The sequence below is a fragment of the Pinus tabuliformis genome, chromosome 4_2 (assembly GCF_031772625.1).
Source record: "Pinus tabuliformis cultivar Carrire ecotype Pingquan chromosome 4_2, CPIR1, whole genome shotgun sequence".
Taxonomy (NCBI): Eukaryota; Viridiplantae; Streptophyta; class Pinopsida; order Pinales; family Pinaceae; genus Pinus; species Pinus tabuliformis.
Window position 1 is genome coordinate 609193088 of NC_142304.1, and position 15089 is coordinate 609208176.

General features: G+C 31.9%; 1 pseudogene; it reads left to right on the plus strand.

Annotated features, from left to right (window-relative positions):
- Window positions 1-231: 231 nt before the first annotated feature.
- On the plus strand, window positions 232-630 carry LOC149170768 (putative polyamine transporter At1g31830 pseudogene; annotated as a pseudogene).
- The last annotated feature ends 14459 nt before the right edge of the window (window positions 631-15089 follow it).

The window sequence follows — 15089 nt, forward strand, 5'->3', positions numbered from 1 at the left end:
CCTCCGCTCTGACTTAATCACTTGGATGTACTGAATGCGAGTGGATGTAGTTAATGAAAATGCATTGTCCACCTACACACATTCAACTAAACCTCCGCGCACAAGATTTCAAACTCGTAGTCCCGCTAAAAATTTCAAACTCGCAGTCCCTCTCAAAATTTCAAACTCACAGTCCCGCTTGGAATGAAATGTGAGAGGGTGGGTTGTGCCACATAAATTTTTTAAATTGAAATGAGCATTGATTCTTTTCAGCTTCTTGGCATGGGACAATCAGGCATGCTTCCTACTCTATTTGCTGTCAGATCAAGATATGGAACTCCTCTTCTGGCCATTATGTTTTCTGCTTCTGGAATTTCATTGAGTTTTCAAGAAATTGTAGCAGCTGAGAATTATCTCTATTGCTTTGGTATGTTTGCAGAGTTTGTTGCCTTTATATGTTTAAGAATCAAGAAGCCAGGACTTGCTCAGCCCTATAAAGTTCCTCTTGGGACTGTTGGAGTTATTCTCCTCTATCTAATACCTTTGTTGTTACTGGTTCTGGTGGTAGTAGTTGCTTCTTTTAAAGTCATGGCTGCCAGCATCAGCGCTGTTTTCAATGGGTTGTATTATGGCCTTGTCTTGAATTTGTGAAGAGTAAGAAATGGTTGAACTTTGTGACAGGGTCAGAGCTTTCAGGTGATCTTCATGATATATTAGTGTCTGATGCAATTGCGATTCCTTTCATTTGAATTTTAAATTTGTTGTTCCGCCCTATTTTGAAATCAATTGTCTCGCCTTTTTATCATATAATTGTTTTGATGCATGCTCTTTCATCTAGAGTTTCTTTTATCTAAATGACCCCTAATACTGCTGAACAATATCATGGGCAGCTGCAACTCTGGATGCAGGTTCGAATCAATGCTCATTGTGCCCGCCTGGTGCCATGCATGAGATCTTTCATTAGCAATATCATCGAAGAGCACCGTCATGTAGAGCAGTGTAGGGAAACCGCTAATCAATCTGATTTTGTTGATGTTCTACTGTATATTGGTGGGCGAGGAAACCTTGAGAAGGTAAGCGAGCACTTGAGAAGTTACGTGCGAAGGAATTAGTTTATGCGATAATTATTGTTGCGAACATGTCAAGCGACTAAGTAAATTGTGACTGCGCTGACAAGAGCCACTACATGTATGTTGTCTACTCCTCTCTTTACAATTTTCTTTTAATCTCGATTTCTATCAATCACTCTTCCTTTCCCTTTTCAACTTTCAAGTCGTTTGTCACAATTTCAAATCTAGCTACGTCTGAGCTCGTTCGATTTTCGGTTGTTTTCTTTCACAGTAAAAAGGGCTTCAAGATGGACCATATTGTGGAGACCACTTATGAAATGGGGTATTGCATTATATGTAGTTGTTATAAGTTTCATTTCTATGGTTTCAGAATGACACGATATTTGAATTTATTTGGGTTTGGGGTAAACAGGCATGCTACAGATGTATCTCTAGAGAACGACTGCAAGTTTCGACCAAACTGCCAGTGCAGCACGAGCAGCTGCCACACCTGAATCAATAGAATCTCTTATATAGTGGCCGTCTCTCCAATTGGTGTGTAATACGTCCAGTATGTTCCATCAGACATGATGGATAGCTGTGCAGTGTCATAGATGTCATTGTACCATGAATTTTAAATAAAGACATAGTTTACATATATTTGGGATTTTCGATGCGACTTGTATTGTTCATGAAATGCTAATTATTATGCCGCTCAAGGTAAGCTATCTCCGATTTTTTTTTTCCAAAAATATTTTATAGGAATATGTATATGGGCTTCTGAAATGACATTTATAAATATTTTAATTTCTGAATTGACATTCATAAATTTGTTAATTTGTTTTTAAATTAAAGTAGATATAGATGAAATTGCATTATTAATGTTAAGAGATAATTTAGTATCAGTGTAAATTAACCTGGGATTTTCAACTATTTTTAGTCTCTTTTAAAAAATGTTTAAGGTAGGTTTGTATTAGAAGTGTTTTAAATAAATTTGCATATGTTATATGGCCTTTTTCTATATTTATAGATCTCATTAATTTTTATTTTTATTTTTATGTTTTTTTCCAATTAAATAGAGTTGTATTGTTGTTTATGTAAAAGTAATAAATTAAATTGAAAAACAATTCACATTTATAAAACATAATATTTTTAACCAGTTAAAATTTTAATTTTAGGATTTTAGGAATAGAGCGATGTAATTATCAATGAAATTATAATATTCATTATTTTGAAATAAAAATTCTTAATCCATCAAATATTTCAACCTTATATTTATAATTTTAAATTGTTTTTAAAATTTTAAATAAAATTAATAATAATTAGAAAATGTTAAAAAATAATGGCATAGTAAAATAAATTAGTGTGAATTTCATCTTAATAAATTGAATTTAAAATAATTAAAATTCATAAAATATATAATTAAACCATAATAAGTTAAATTATATGAATTAATTTTTGTTATATAAATAAATTTCAAAATCATACATTTTTATTTTTAAAAAATATTTAACTAATTAATATAATTCAAGTACTAAAATCTACAAAAGAATACATTCTATCTAAAATATACTAAATTTTTAGTTTCATTTATTATTGTAGTTAAAGTCTTAAAACCTAAATTAATTTCAAAATTGAAATCATACATTTTTTGTTTTATTTTTAATTTTTAAAAAATATTTAACTAATTAAAATAATTCAAGTACTAAAATCTAAATGAGAATACATTCTATCTCAAATATATTGAATTTTTAGATTCATTTATTATTATAGTTAAAGCCTTAAAACATTATGATGTTTTATGTTCATTTATATATGTTGTTGACATATAATAGAAGTTAACATATTGGATATAAGGTTGAGACAAGTAGACTTAAGAAATGACATATATGTAGTGCTTCAAATCTAATGCGCAAAACATAGTTTTGTATTAAGAAGTAGTCATTTTACATCTCATAAAGATCATATTTGTAATGTTTATTTCTAGAAATTAATTGTTAATTTAAAAATTTAATCATAAATAGATAAATTGTTAGTGGAATTTAATTTCCAGTTTTAGTTTTAGTTGTCATATACAATTTATAGATTTTAAACATGAAATTTAGCATTACAGGTAGAAGGGACATCCATAGCATTAAAGGTAGTCGTTCTTCAATGTCTATTGTCAAGATATTTATCTTTTGGGCATCCATGGCATTAAAGGTAGTCATTCATGAATGTCTATTGTCAAGATACTTATCTTTTGATTTGAGACAATATATAAAAAGCATCACTAATAGTGAAAGGCAATCTCATGTATATGGTCAAGATAACCATATTAATTCTAGAAAATATAACCTTGTTTTGAGTGAAGATCATATATGTTTCCATTAGGGAAGTATATTATGTTATTATATTTCACTTCAATGGAATCCTCATTCCCTAATAGAGTTCCTTTCTAGTGGATCTTACTCAGGAAAGTGTACTTCAACTTGTTCTAAATAAAATTGCAATACCAATAGGCATAATGATGATTCCAAAATAAATTTCAAATGATCTCTAGTTGGCGACAAGAAGGACATGCTTCTTTTGTGAAACTTCTACATAGTAAATGCTAATCTAATAAAAAACATTCATATTAAATTAGTGTTTGTAATATCATACAAAGAAAAAATTATTTTCCATTTTGTTATAGGGTCAATAAGGCCTTGTTGCTTCTCCTGAAATGAGAAAGGGAGTCGGGACTATAGGCAATTGATATAAGCATTTCGACCTTTAAATCTAAACAAGTTTAGCATATTTCCATAACTTATCTCTCAAGCATTAGAGAAATTTTGAGGTTTAAAATGGGCCTATTAAACAATATTAATATAATAATAGTGGAAATAATAAAATAAGATTATATTACATCATCAAATTTTAGAGGGGAAAAAAACTACTTTTTCAACTCGTATTTTCAACTTATCTCCATACAGTTTTACTAAAATTTCCAGCGGAAGCACTCATTAGATGTGGAATTTAATTCTTCATCCAAAGAATGCCCATGTTGCATACTTTTGATGGACCCTGCTATATGAAAAATGAGAAATACATGAAAAAGTGTGTACTCCTTAGAAGAGGAATTAAATTCCAAATCCAATGAGTGATCTGGCTCTAATTTTGAGTAAAATCGTAGGGAGATAAGTTGAAAATATGAATTGAAAAAGTGTTTTTTATTTTTTTTTATTCTTTAATTTTTTTACTTTTTTACTCCAAAAATGGTGAACCATCCCCCATGATTGACATCATCATCATCATCTTGAATCATATTAGTTCTTATAAATTTGATTTTGGTTGTACATTTTTGTTTTGAGGCTCATTTTAAAACTAAAAAATTCTCTAATGGCTCCACTTGGACTTTGTGCATTAAACTTGAACCACTCCTCTTCTAGAATTAACTTTTGAACTCATATTTGTATTACATTGTTTATGCTATGATCTCTTATGTCATTTTATGTATTTGGTTGGCATGATGCAAGTTAATGCTTCCCCATCATGACAGTTTAGTTGTAATAGAAATCTAGAAAAAAAACAATCTATTGACTAGGATTTATTATATGTACTTGCACAACTTATTAGGATATGAAATGAAAAGTAGTTTGGTTTTTGGAATATATATCACTTTCATTTATGGAAATTTGATAAATTAAAAAAATTGCATTCTTCTATTTGTGGTATGTTACTTTTTATTCTATATGCTCATGTATTTTGTATTGAAATGAGCAAATATCGTGTATCTTCATACAAATATTTAATGAGTGCACAATTTCATCATTGATGAACATGTAGATAATATCTAAAATATATGGTGGAAATTAGCGATAAGAATATGTTGTTAAAAAATGTATTTGTTTTTTATTATGCATATTGAACAACAAGGTTTGTTAATTTGAAGCTAAAAACAAAGTAGCTGACTCATCTAACATATATAGGAAAAGAGGCAAGCCCACCATTTTTGGAATATACAAGAATGCACATGCATTAATAGTAATACTCATGTGTTTTATTACATAAATTCATAACTATGTGAGTCTTCCTTTCCTTTATTATTAGGACTTATGTTTCAAACGCAAATCATTAGCATTAGGACCTACTTTTCTCTCCTAGGCATAGTCAAGAGCTTAGGCCCATCCCTTCTATGCCTAATGACAAAAGGAATACTACATGGGTGTTAGAGACTCTATAGAGAGGACATGTGTCATGGTTGAATACCATGTTAATAATACTTGCAACCTAGAAGGTTTATTTTCCCACATAAGGACCTTGTATTCCTTTTTGACCATGGTCTAGGCTTTTAGATCCAACATTGATTCCCAAAACCAAATAATGACAACCATATCTCACTTAGAGAGAAAGCATCCCATAGAAAGGTCCTATGTGGTGTGTCAATGCATATTTCACCATGCTCAAGCCCAATAGCCTTTGTTAAATTCCAAAGGCCCTTATTATACTTTATTAACTATTATCAAGATGGAAAGACCCATTAATATCACCGAAAACACATAGTGTCCCTTGGTAAATAACTCATATTGAAAATGTGCACATGGTATGCAATATTTGGTTGATTTTAGGTTTTTTTCGTAGCAATGGAGATAAGAATCATTTAGAGCATAAGGTTGTTCTTGTTTCTCACAATCTTGGTTATATATCTAGATGCATTCTTGGTGACCAACTTATTAATGGTGCCCACATCACCCTTGGAAGCAAATGATAACCAACAAAGATCTAATCTGCATGTTTGAGGATTTCCATGGCACTTCACTGTGAACTTAGGAATATCAATCCCACTTTTTGGCAAGCCATGCACATGAAAATGGCTTATGTGGACCCTCAATCAATATTTTATCTTAATCAAGTTTTTAACCCTTGAACAAGTTTTGAAACCTTAATCGAGGGCTTAAAACATCAATCAAGACTTTTAAACTAAAAACAATTATATATTTGAAAATAACCTTAATTAAGGGTTTTAAAATACCACAGTTGAGAGCTTTTAAGGAATTTTAAAAAATGTGATTGAGACTTAGACATTGATAAAGGGCTTCAAAATTAATAATCCTTCGCCATTTTTGTGAGCTTTCATGGAACTTCATCTTTTTCAATGGGTGAAATTCTTTCATCTCTTCTATGGAAAGTGGTGGACTTGATGCATATATATTCATCATTGAATTCTCTATCCAATGACAAAACTTTCTCATTTTCTCATTTTTATCATTCTAAAACTTATACATATAATTTTATCGAATAGTCAAGCCCCCCAAAGACAAAAAGATATCTCTAAAACTACACAACTAAAACATTTAAAAATATGTGTGTGCACTCTATAAATGTTTTCTTATTCAAAAGAGGAGTGTTATTGGTTTTACATTTTAGGTAAAAGGTGAAATGCAATTTTGGGAAAAAAAATTTGTCTTTAATTTATTCACTTCAAAAAAATAATAAAAAATATGTTTTCAATTGTTTTTATTTAAATATCAAGGATTACTTATTCATTCAAATATATGAGTTTGAAGGTTTCAATTTTAAAAAAGAAAATGTGAAACATCAATTTTTCATTCCCACATTTCACTAAAAAGTTGTTCATATATTTATGGATTCACCCTTTAGCATGAGAAGAAAATTTAGGGCTAGAGTCTCTTCTTTCCCTCCCTCAACTATGGCATGAACCTAAGATTCATCTATGATACCTAAGACAAAATAATTCCACCAATATTCAACTTACATGTGCAAAACCCCTTAGAGAGGGCATTTGTCATTGCTTATTGGTGTCGTTCATGGTGCTTATGTTTGAGAAGGTTCAATTAGGGATTCATTTCATTGTTTACCCCTTCACCATGTTTATTCCTTGACCCACATTTCAGATGCCCAAACAAACCCATGGTACATGTATCCTACTAAGAGGCCAAAGAAACCCTACAAAGTTCATGTTTATTCATTTAAGTATTTGTTCAAGGCTCTTGATCATGAAAAGCTTCAATAACATTTGAAGATAATTATTTTCAATGTTTGATGATGATAAGGACCCACAAACCATCTGGGCCCTCATGTAGTGGTTATTTATGGAATGATCTTGTTATTTCCCTCCCTTGACTAATATCAAGGTTGGGAGTTTTTTTTCTATACCAAATATATGTTCAAAGCATCAATATCCAACCATAATGCATGAAACATATTAGTGCCACCCATATCCAACTCTTAGGGCAAAGACCCCTTAGTGACATCTTGTGTCATTATGTGTAGGGTATATTCATAATACTGGAGCTTCACATGGTTCAATTATGGGTCAAGACCCTTTTTTACCCACTTAATCATGTTTAGGCATCCAAACCCATTTCCATTGCATAAAACCTATTCATGGCACCCATATTCCGCTCAAAGGCCTACCAAAAACCCATATCAAAGATTGATGTGTTGGTTCTATGAATCATCTAAGGCTCTTGATCCCAAGAAGATTCAATAATATCTTATGGAAGTTTTTCCTTTACCATGTTCATAGTCTTGCAACAAATCCTCGATGCACAAAGACTCCTATTGGCATCTATATCCAACATTGATCCCAAAACTTCCCTAGATATTATTGGTGTTCTAGCTTACAATTGTTTTTCATTATAATTGAGATGACGAAGTGGTTTTTATAGCCTAAGGAAGAAATTATTACCTCTCCTAATCGTAGAACTTAAGCTCTAGAAGGCTCATTTATGTCTTAATACCCTTGTTTTCCACTAACCATATTTAGATCTTGCGACATATTTATAGTAAATAAAAGCTACCTAAGGCAACCATTTCCTACTTAGTTGCTAAGGAACCCCAACCATGGACCTAAGAATGGTTCATCAGGTGGGCCCAACAGACATTTTCATTCAAGGCATGTTTTATGGTTCATGGCATCCATATCTCTCCAGTAACCCAAAGATGTCATACAAGGATCTCATGAGGTTGTTTAAGAACATGTTCATCATTATAGCCTTAGAAGCTCCATGGGTATTATGTTTTTTTCATGGTGTTTGAGATTGAAAATAATTTCTTAAGGTATAAGGCCCATTATTCGTCTCCCATGACCTTGTTTAGACATATAAACATGTTCTTAGTGCATAAATAACCTATTCATCGTACTCATAGATCACATTTATAACCAACAGATGTTAGATGTGGAGGTTTGAGGAATTATCCATGGCGCTTGATCCTAAGAACCAAGGTATAGGTATAAACGATCTTATTTCCCTCCTATAGATATGGTCACCAACTAGAGACCATCCATGATGTCTAAGACCTCATAGTGGTGCACATATTCAACTCAAATGTCAAGGACTCCCTATAAAGGGCTCAATTCATGGTTTCTAAGTGTTTTTTATGGTCTTAAGATTTAAAATGTTCAGTAAGGCATTAATAACCATCCACTATCCTATGTGGTGCTCTAAAAACATGTTCATGGTTCTTTCATGGTTCTTGAGTCAAGGCCTTGCAAACCATATTTCTCTTATGTGGTGGTATGAGAATGTGTTCATGGTGCTTGAGTGAGAGAAGTTATGCATATGGATTAATGTTTCTTTTTTACTCCCCAACCAATGTAAATGTTACTTATGTTGTTATGTAAAAGGATTGTTCATGGTTCTCAGGTAAGAGAATGTTCAATTAGGGATAAAATCCCTTATTTACCCCCCTGACCATGTTTAGACATCCATACCTATTTTCAATTCACAAAACCAACTCATGGCCCTTGTATCCCACTCAAAGGCTTACAAAAAATGCCTAAAAATAATTCATATAGTGGTTCAAGGACTCATTCAAGGCTCTTGAGCTTGAGAAGATTCAATAATATCTTAAGGAACTTGTTTTCCTTCCTTACCCATGTTTAAGGCATTGTGACCCATCCTTAATGTGTAAAGGCTCCCAAAAGCATCTATATCCAACTTTGATGCTAAAAGGCCCTAAAAAGGGTGTGTGTCATGATTTGTAGTTGTTGATGATGATTGTGCTCGAGAATTGGAATTTAGGGGTTAAGACCCAAGTGTTATCCTCTAGAAAGATCATTTAATTCTTAAGCTCCTTATTTCTACCCCTGCCCCCCCCCCCAAACCAACTATGTTTAGAACTTGAATCCCATGCATATTCTTTCCCCCTCCTTATTCCGTGTATGCATATACGGAAGATATACGCATACACAGAAATTGTGCATATACGGAAGATATGCGCATAGCTTCCATATATTTCTAACTTTCCTATATGTGTATATCTTCTGTATATGTATGTTGTTTATATATCTACATCGTATATGCGCAAATTCCATATACAGAAATTGTGCATATACGAAAGATATGCGCATATCTTCCGTATATACACAATTTCCGTATATGCGTAATTTCTGTATATGGAATTTGCGCATATATGATACAGATATATAAATGACGTCTATATACGGAAAATATCGACATATAGGAAAGTTAGGGATATATGGAAGATATGTGCATATACAGAAATATTTTTAGTATATGCACATATCTTCGTTCATGTATCTACATCATATATGAAAAAATTTCATATACAAAAATTGTGCAGTTTCGGTATATGCGCAATTTCTGTTTATGGAATTTGCGCATATACGACGTAGATAAATAAACGAAGATATGTGCATACATGAAAAATATGTGCATATACGAAAGATATACGCATATATTCCGTATATCCCTAACTTTTCTATATTTGCATATCTTTCATATATGCAAGTCGTTTATGTATCTACATCATATATTCGCAAATTCCATATACAAAAATTGCGCATATATATGGAAATTGTGCATATACAAAAGATATGTACGGAAATTGTGCATATACCGAAGATATGCAGAATTTCTGTATATGCAAAATTTCAGTACATATCTTCTATATTTGCACAATTTCAGTATATGGCAATTTCTGTATATGGAATTTGCGCATATACGATGCAGATATATGAATGAAGATATGTGCATATACGGAAGATATGCACATTTCTTTCGTATATGTACAATTTCTGTATATGCGCATAGAAGATAAAGAAATTTAGAGATATACGGAATATATGTGCATATCTTCCATATATGCATACACGGAAGATATGCACATATAAAAAATTTACGCATATATGGAAGATATGTGAATATTTTTCATATATGCACAATTTCCGTACACGCTCATATCTTCTGTATATGCACGTCATTTATGTATCTGCATCGTATATGTGCAAATTCTATATACAGAAATTGCACATATACGAAAATTGTGCATATACGGCAGATATGCGCATATCTTTTGTATATGCACAATTTCTGTATGTGTGCAATTTCTGTATATGGAATTTGCACATATACGATGCAAATACATAAACGACATACATATACGGAAGATATGCACATATAGGAACATTAAGGATATATGGAAGATATGTGCATATCTTTTGTATATGAACAATTTCCGTATATGTGCATATCTTCCGTATATGCAGATATCTTCGTTCATGTATCTACATCGTATATGCACAAATTCCAAATTTCTGTAGATGGATGCAAATTTTATATACAGAAATTGTGCAATTTCTGTACATGAAATTTGCGCATATACATAATATGAGCAATTTCTGTATATGGAATTTGCGCATATACGATATAGATACATGAACAAAAATATGTGCATATACGGAAGATATGCACATATCCTCCGTATATCCCTAACTTTCCTATATGTGCATATCTTCTGTATATACAGGTCGTTTATGTATCTGCATCATATATACGCAAATTCCATATACAGAAATTGTGCATATACGGAAGATATGCACATATCTTCTGTATATGCACAATTTCCTTATATGCGCATATCTTCTGTATATGCGCATATCTTCTTTCATGTATCTGCATTGTATATGTGCAAATTCTATTACGGAAGATATGCGCATATAGGAAATTGTGCATATACGGAATATATGCGCATATCTTTCATATATGCACAATTTCCGTATATGCGCATATCTTCCGTATATGCACAATTTCTGTATATGCGCATAGAAAATAAAAAAGTTAGAGATATATGAAAGATATGTGCATATCTTCCTAATATGCATACACGAAAGATATGCACATATAAGAAATTTACGCATATATTAAAGATATGTGGATATCTTCCGTATATGCACAATTTTTGTATATGCGCATATCTTCCATATATCCCTAACTTTATTATATTTGCATATCTTTTTTATATGCATGTCATTTATGTATCTGCATCGTATATGCACAAATTCCATATACAAAAATTGCACATATATGGAAGATATGCGCATATCTTCCATATATGCGCAATTTCTGTATATGCACAATTTCTGTATATGGAATTTGCGCATATACGAAGCAAATACATAAACGACGTGCATATAGAGAAGATATACACATATAGGGAAGTTAGAGATATACGGAAGATATGCGCATATCTTTGGCATATGGACATATCTTCGTTCATGTATCTACATCTATATGCGCAAATTTCATATATAAAAATTGCACGTATTCCGTATATGCACAATTTCTGTATTTGGAATTTTGCACAATTTCTGTATATGGAATTTGCGCATATACTATGTAGATACATGAATCAAGATATGTGCATATACGAAGGATATGCGCATATACGGAATTTGTGCATATACAAAAGATATGTGCATATCTTCTGTATATCTCTAATTTTTCTATATGTGCATATCTTCCGCATATGCACGTCGTTTATGTATCTGTATTGTATATGAGCAAATTCCATATACAGAAATTGTGCATATATGGAAATTTCGCATATACGGAAGATATGCGCATATACGGAAATTGTGCATATATGGAATATATGCGCATATCTTCTGTATATGCACAATTTCTGTATATGCGCAATTTTTGTATATTGAATTTATGCATATACAATGCAGATACATAAACTAGGTGCATATACGGAAAATATACACATATAGGAAGGTTAGGGATATACGGAAGATATGCGCATATCTTCCGTATATGCACCATTTTCGTATATACGCATATCTTCCTTATATGCATATACGGAAGATATACACATATAAGAAATTTACGCATATGCAGAAGATACGCTAATATAAGGAAGTTGTGCATATACACTGTATATGCGCATATATGGAAATTGTGTATATATGGAAGATATCCACATCTCATCTGTATATGCATAAATTTCTTATATGTGCATATCTTTCATGTATGCATATCCGAAAAATATGCACATCTCTTCCATATATCTCTAATTTTCTTTATCTTTTATGCCCATATACGGAAATTGTGCATATACGGAATATATGCGCATATACAGAAATTGTGCATATACGGAAGATATGCGTATATCTTTCTTCCGTATATCATTAACTTTCCTATATGTGCATATCTTCCATATATGCACGTCGTTTATGTATCTGCATCATATATGCGCAAATTCCATATACAAAAATTGTGCATATACGGAAATTGTGCATATACGGAAGATATGCGGATATCTTCCGCATATCCACATATCTTCCGTATATGCGGAAGATATCTGCATATACGGAAATTCCGCATATACGGAAATTGTGCATATATGGAAGATATGCGGATATCTTCCGCATATCTTCCGTATATGCACAATTTTCGTATATGCACAATTTCTGTATATGGAATTTGCATATATACGATGCAGATACATAAATGGCGTGCATATACAGAAGATATGCACATATAGGAAAGTTAGGGACATAGGAAGATATGCGCATATCTTCTGTATATTCACAATTTCCGTATATGGAATTTTTACATATCTTCATTCATGAATCTACATTGCATATATGCAAATTTCATATAAAGAAATTTCGCATATAGAGAAATTGTGCATATACGGAAGATATGCGCATATACAGAAATTGTGCATATACGGAAGATATGCACATATAGGAAAGTTAGGGATATACGAAAGATATGTGCATATCTTCTGTATATGCACGTCGTTTATGTATCTGCATCATATATGCGCAAATTCCATATACAGAAATTGTGCATATACAGAAATTGTACATATATGTAAGATATGCGCATATCTTCCATATATGCACAATTTCTGTATATGCGCAATTTTTGTATATGGAATTTGTGCATATACGATGTAGATCCATAAACGACATGCATATACGGAAGACGTGCACATATACGAAAGTTAGGGATATACGGAAGATATGCATAATTTTCATATATGCGCATCTCTTCCATATATGCATACATGGAAGATATGCACATATAAAAAATTTACGAATATACGGAAGATATCCACATATTTTCCGTATATGCGTAAATTTCTTATATGTGCATATCTTATGTATATGCATATACAAAAAATATGCGCATATCTTCCGTATATCTCTAACTTTCTTTATCTTCTATGAGCATATACAGAAATTGTGCATATACGGAAGATATGTGCATATACGGAAATTTTGCATATACGGAAGATATGCGCATATCTTCCGTATATCCTTAACTTTTTTATATGTGCATATCTTCCGTATATGCACGTCGTTTATGTATCTGCATCGTATATGCGCAAATTCCATATACAGAAATTGCGCATATGCGGAAATTGTGCATATACAAAAGATATACGCAAATTCCGCATATGCACAATTTCTGTATATGCAATTTGCGCATATACGATGAAGATACATAAACGACGTGCATATACAGAAGATATGCATATATAAGAAAGTTAGGGATATACGGAAGATATGCGCATATCTTCCGTATATGCACAATTTTCATATATGCGCATATCTTTCGTATATGAACAATTTTTGTATATGGAATCTGTACATATCTTCGTTCATGTATCTACATCGTATATGTGCAAAATTCATATACAGAAATTTCGCATCTACCGAAATTATGCATATACGGAAAATATGCACATATATAGAAATTGTGCATATACGGAAAATATGCGCATATCTTCCGTATATCCCTAACTTTCATATATGTGCATATCTTCCGTATATGCATGTCGTTTATGTATCTGCATCGTATATGCACAAATTCCATATACAGAAATTACGCATATACGAAAATTGTGCATATACGGAAAATATGCGCATATTTTCCGTATATCCCTAACTTTATTATATGTGCATATCTTTCGTATATGCACATCGTTTATGTATCTGCATCGTATATCCGCAAATTCCATATACAGAAATTGGGCATATATGGAAATTGTGCATATACGGAAGATATGTGCATATCTTCCATATATGCACAATTTTTGTATATGCACAATTTTTGTATATGGAATTTGCGCATATCTTCCGTATATGCACAATTTCTGTATATGGAATTTATGCATATACGATGCAGATACATGAATGAAGATATATGCATATAAGGAAGATACGCACATATACGAAAATTGTGCATATACGGAAGATATGCGCATATTTTCCGTATATTTCTAACTTTCTTATATGTGCATGTATTCAGTATATGCACGTCGTTTATGTATTTGCATCGTATATGCACAAATTCCATATACAGAAATTGTGCATATGTGGAAATTGTGCATATACGGTAGATATGCGCATATCTTCCATATATGCACAATTTTTGCATATGCGCAATTTCTGTATATGGAATTTGCGCATAAACTATGTGCATATATGGAAGATATGCACATATAGGAAAGTTAGGGATATACGGAAGATATTCGCGCATATCTTCCGTATATACATAGCTTTTGTATATGCACAAATTCCATGTATAGAAATTACGCATATACGGAAATTGTGTATATACGCAATATATGCGCATATTATTCGTATATGCGTGACTTCTGTATATTGTATATGTACATCTACCGTATACGCACAACTTCCATATATTCGCATATTTTCCGTATATGCGTAACTTTCTTATATATTTTCAAATTTTCCGTAAATATGCATAACTTCTGTATATGTCGGCAACTTCCGTATATGCATATATCTTTAAT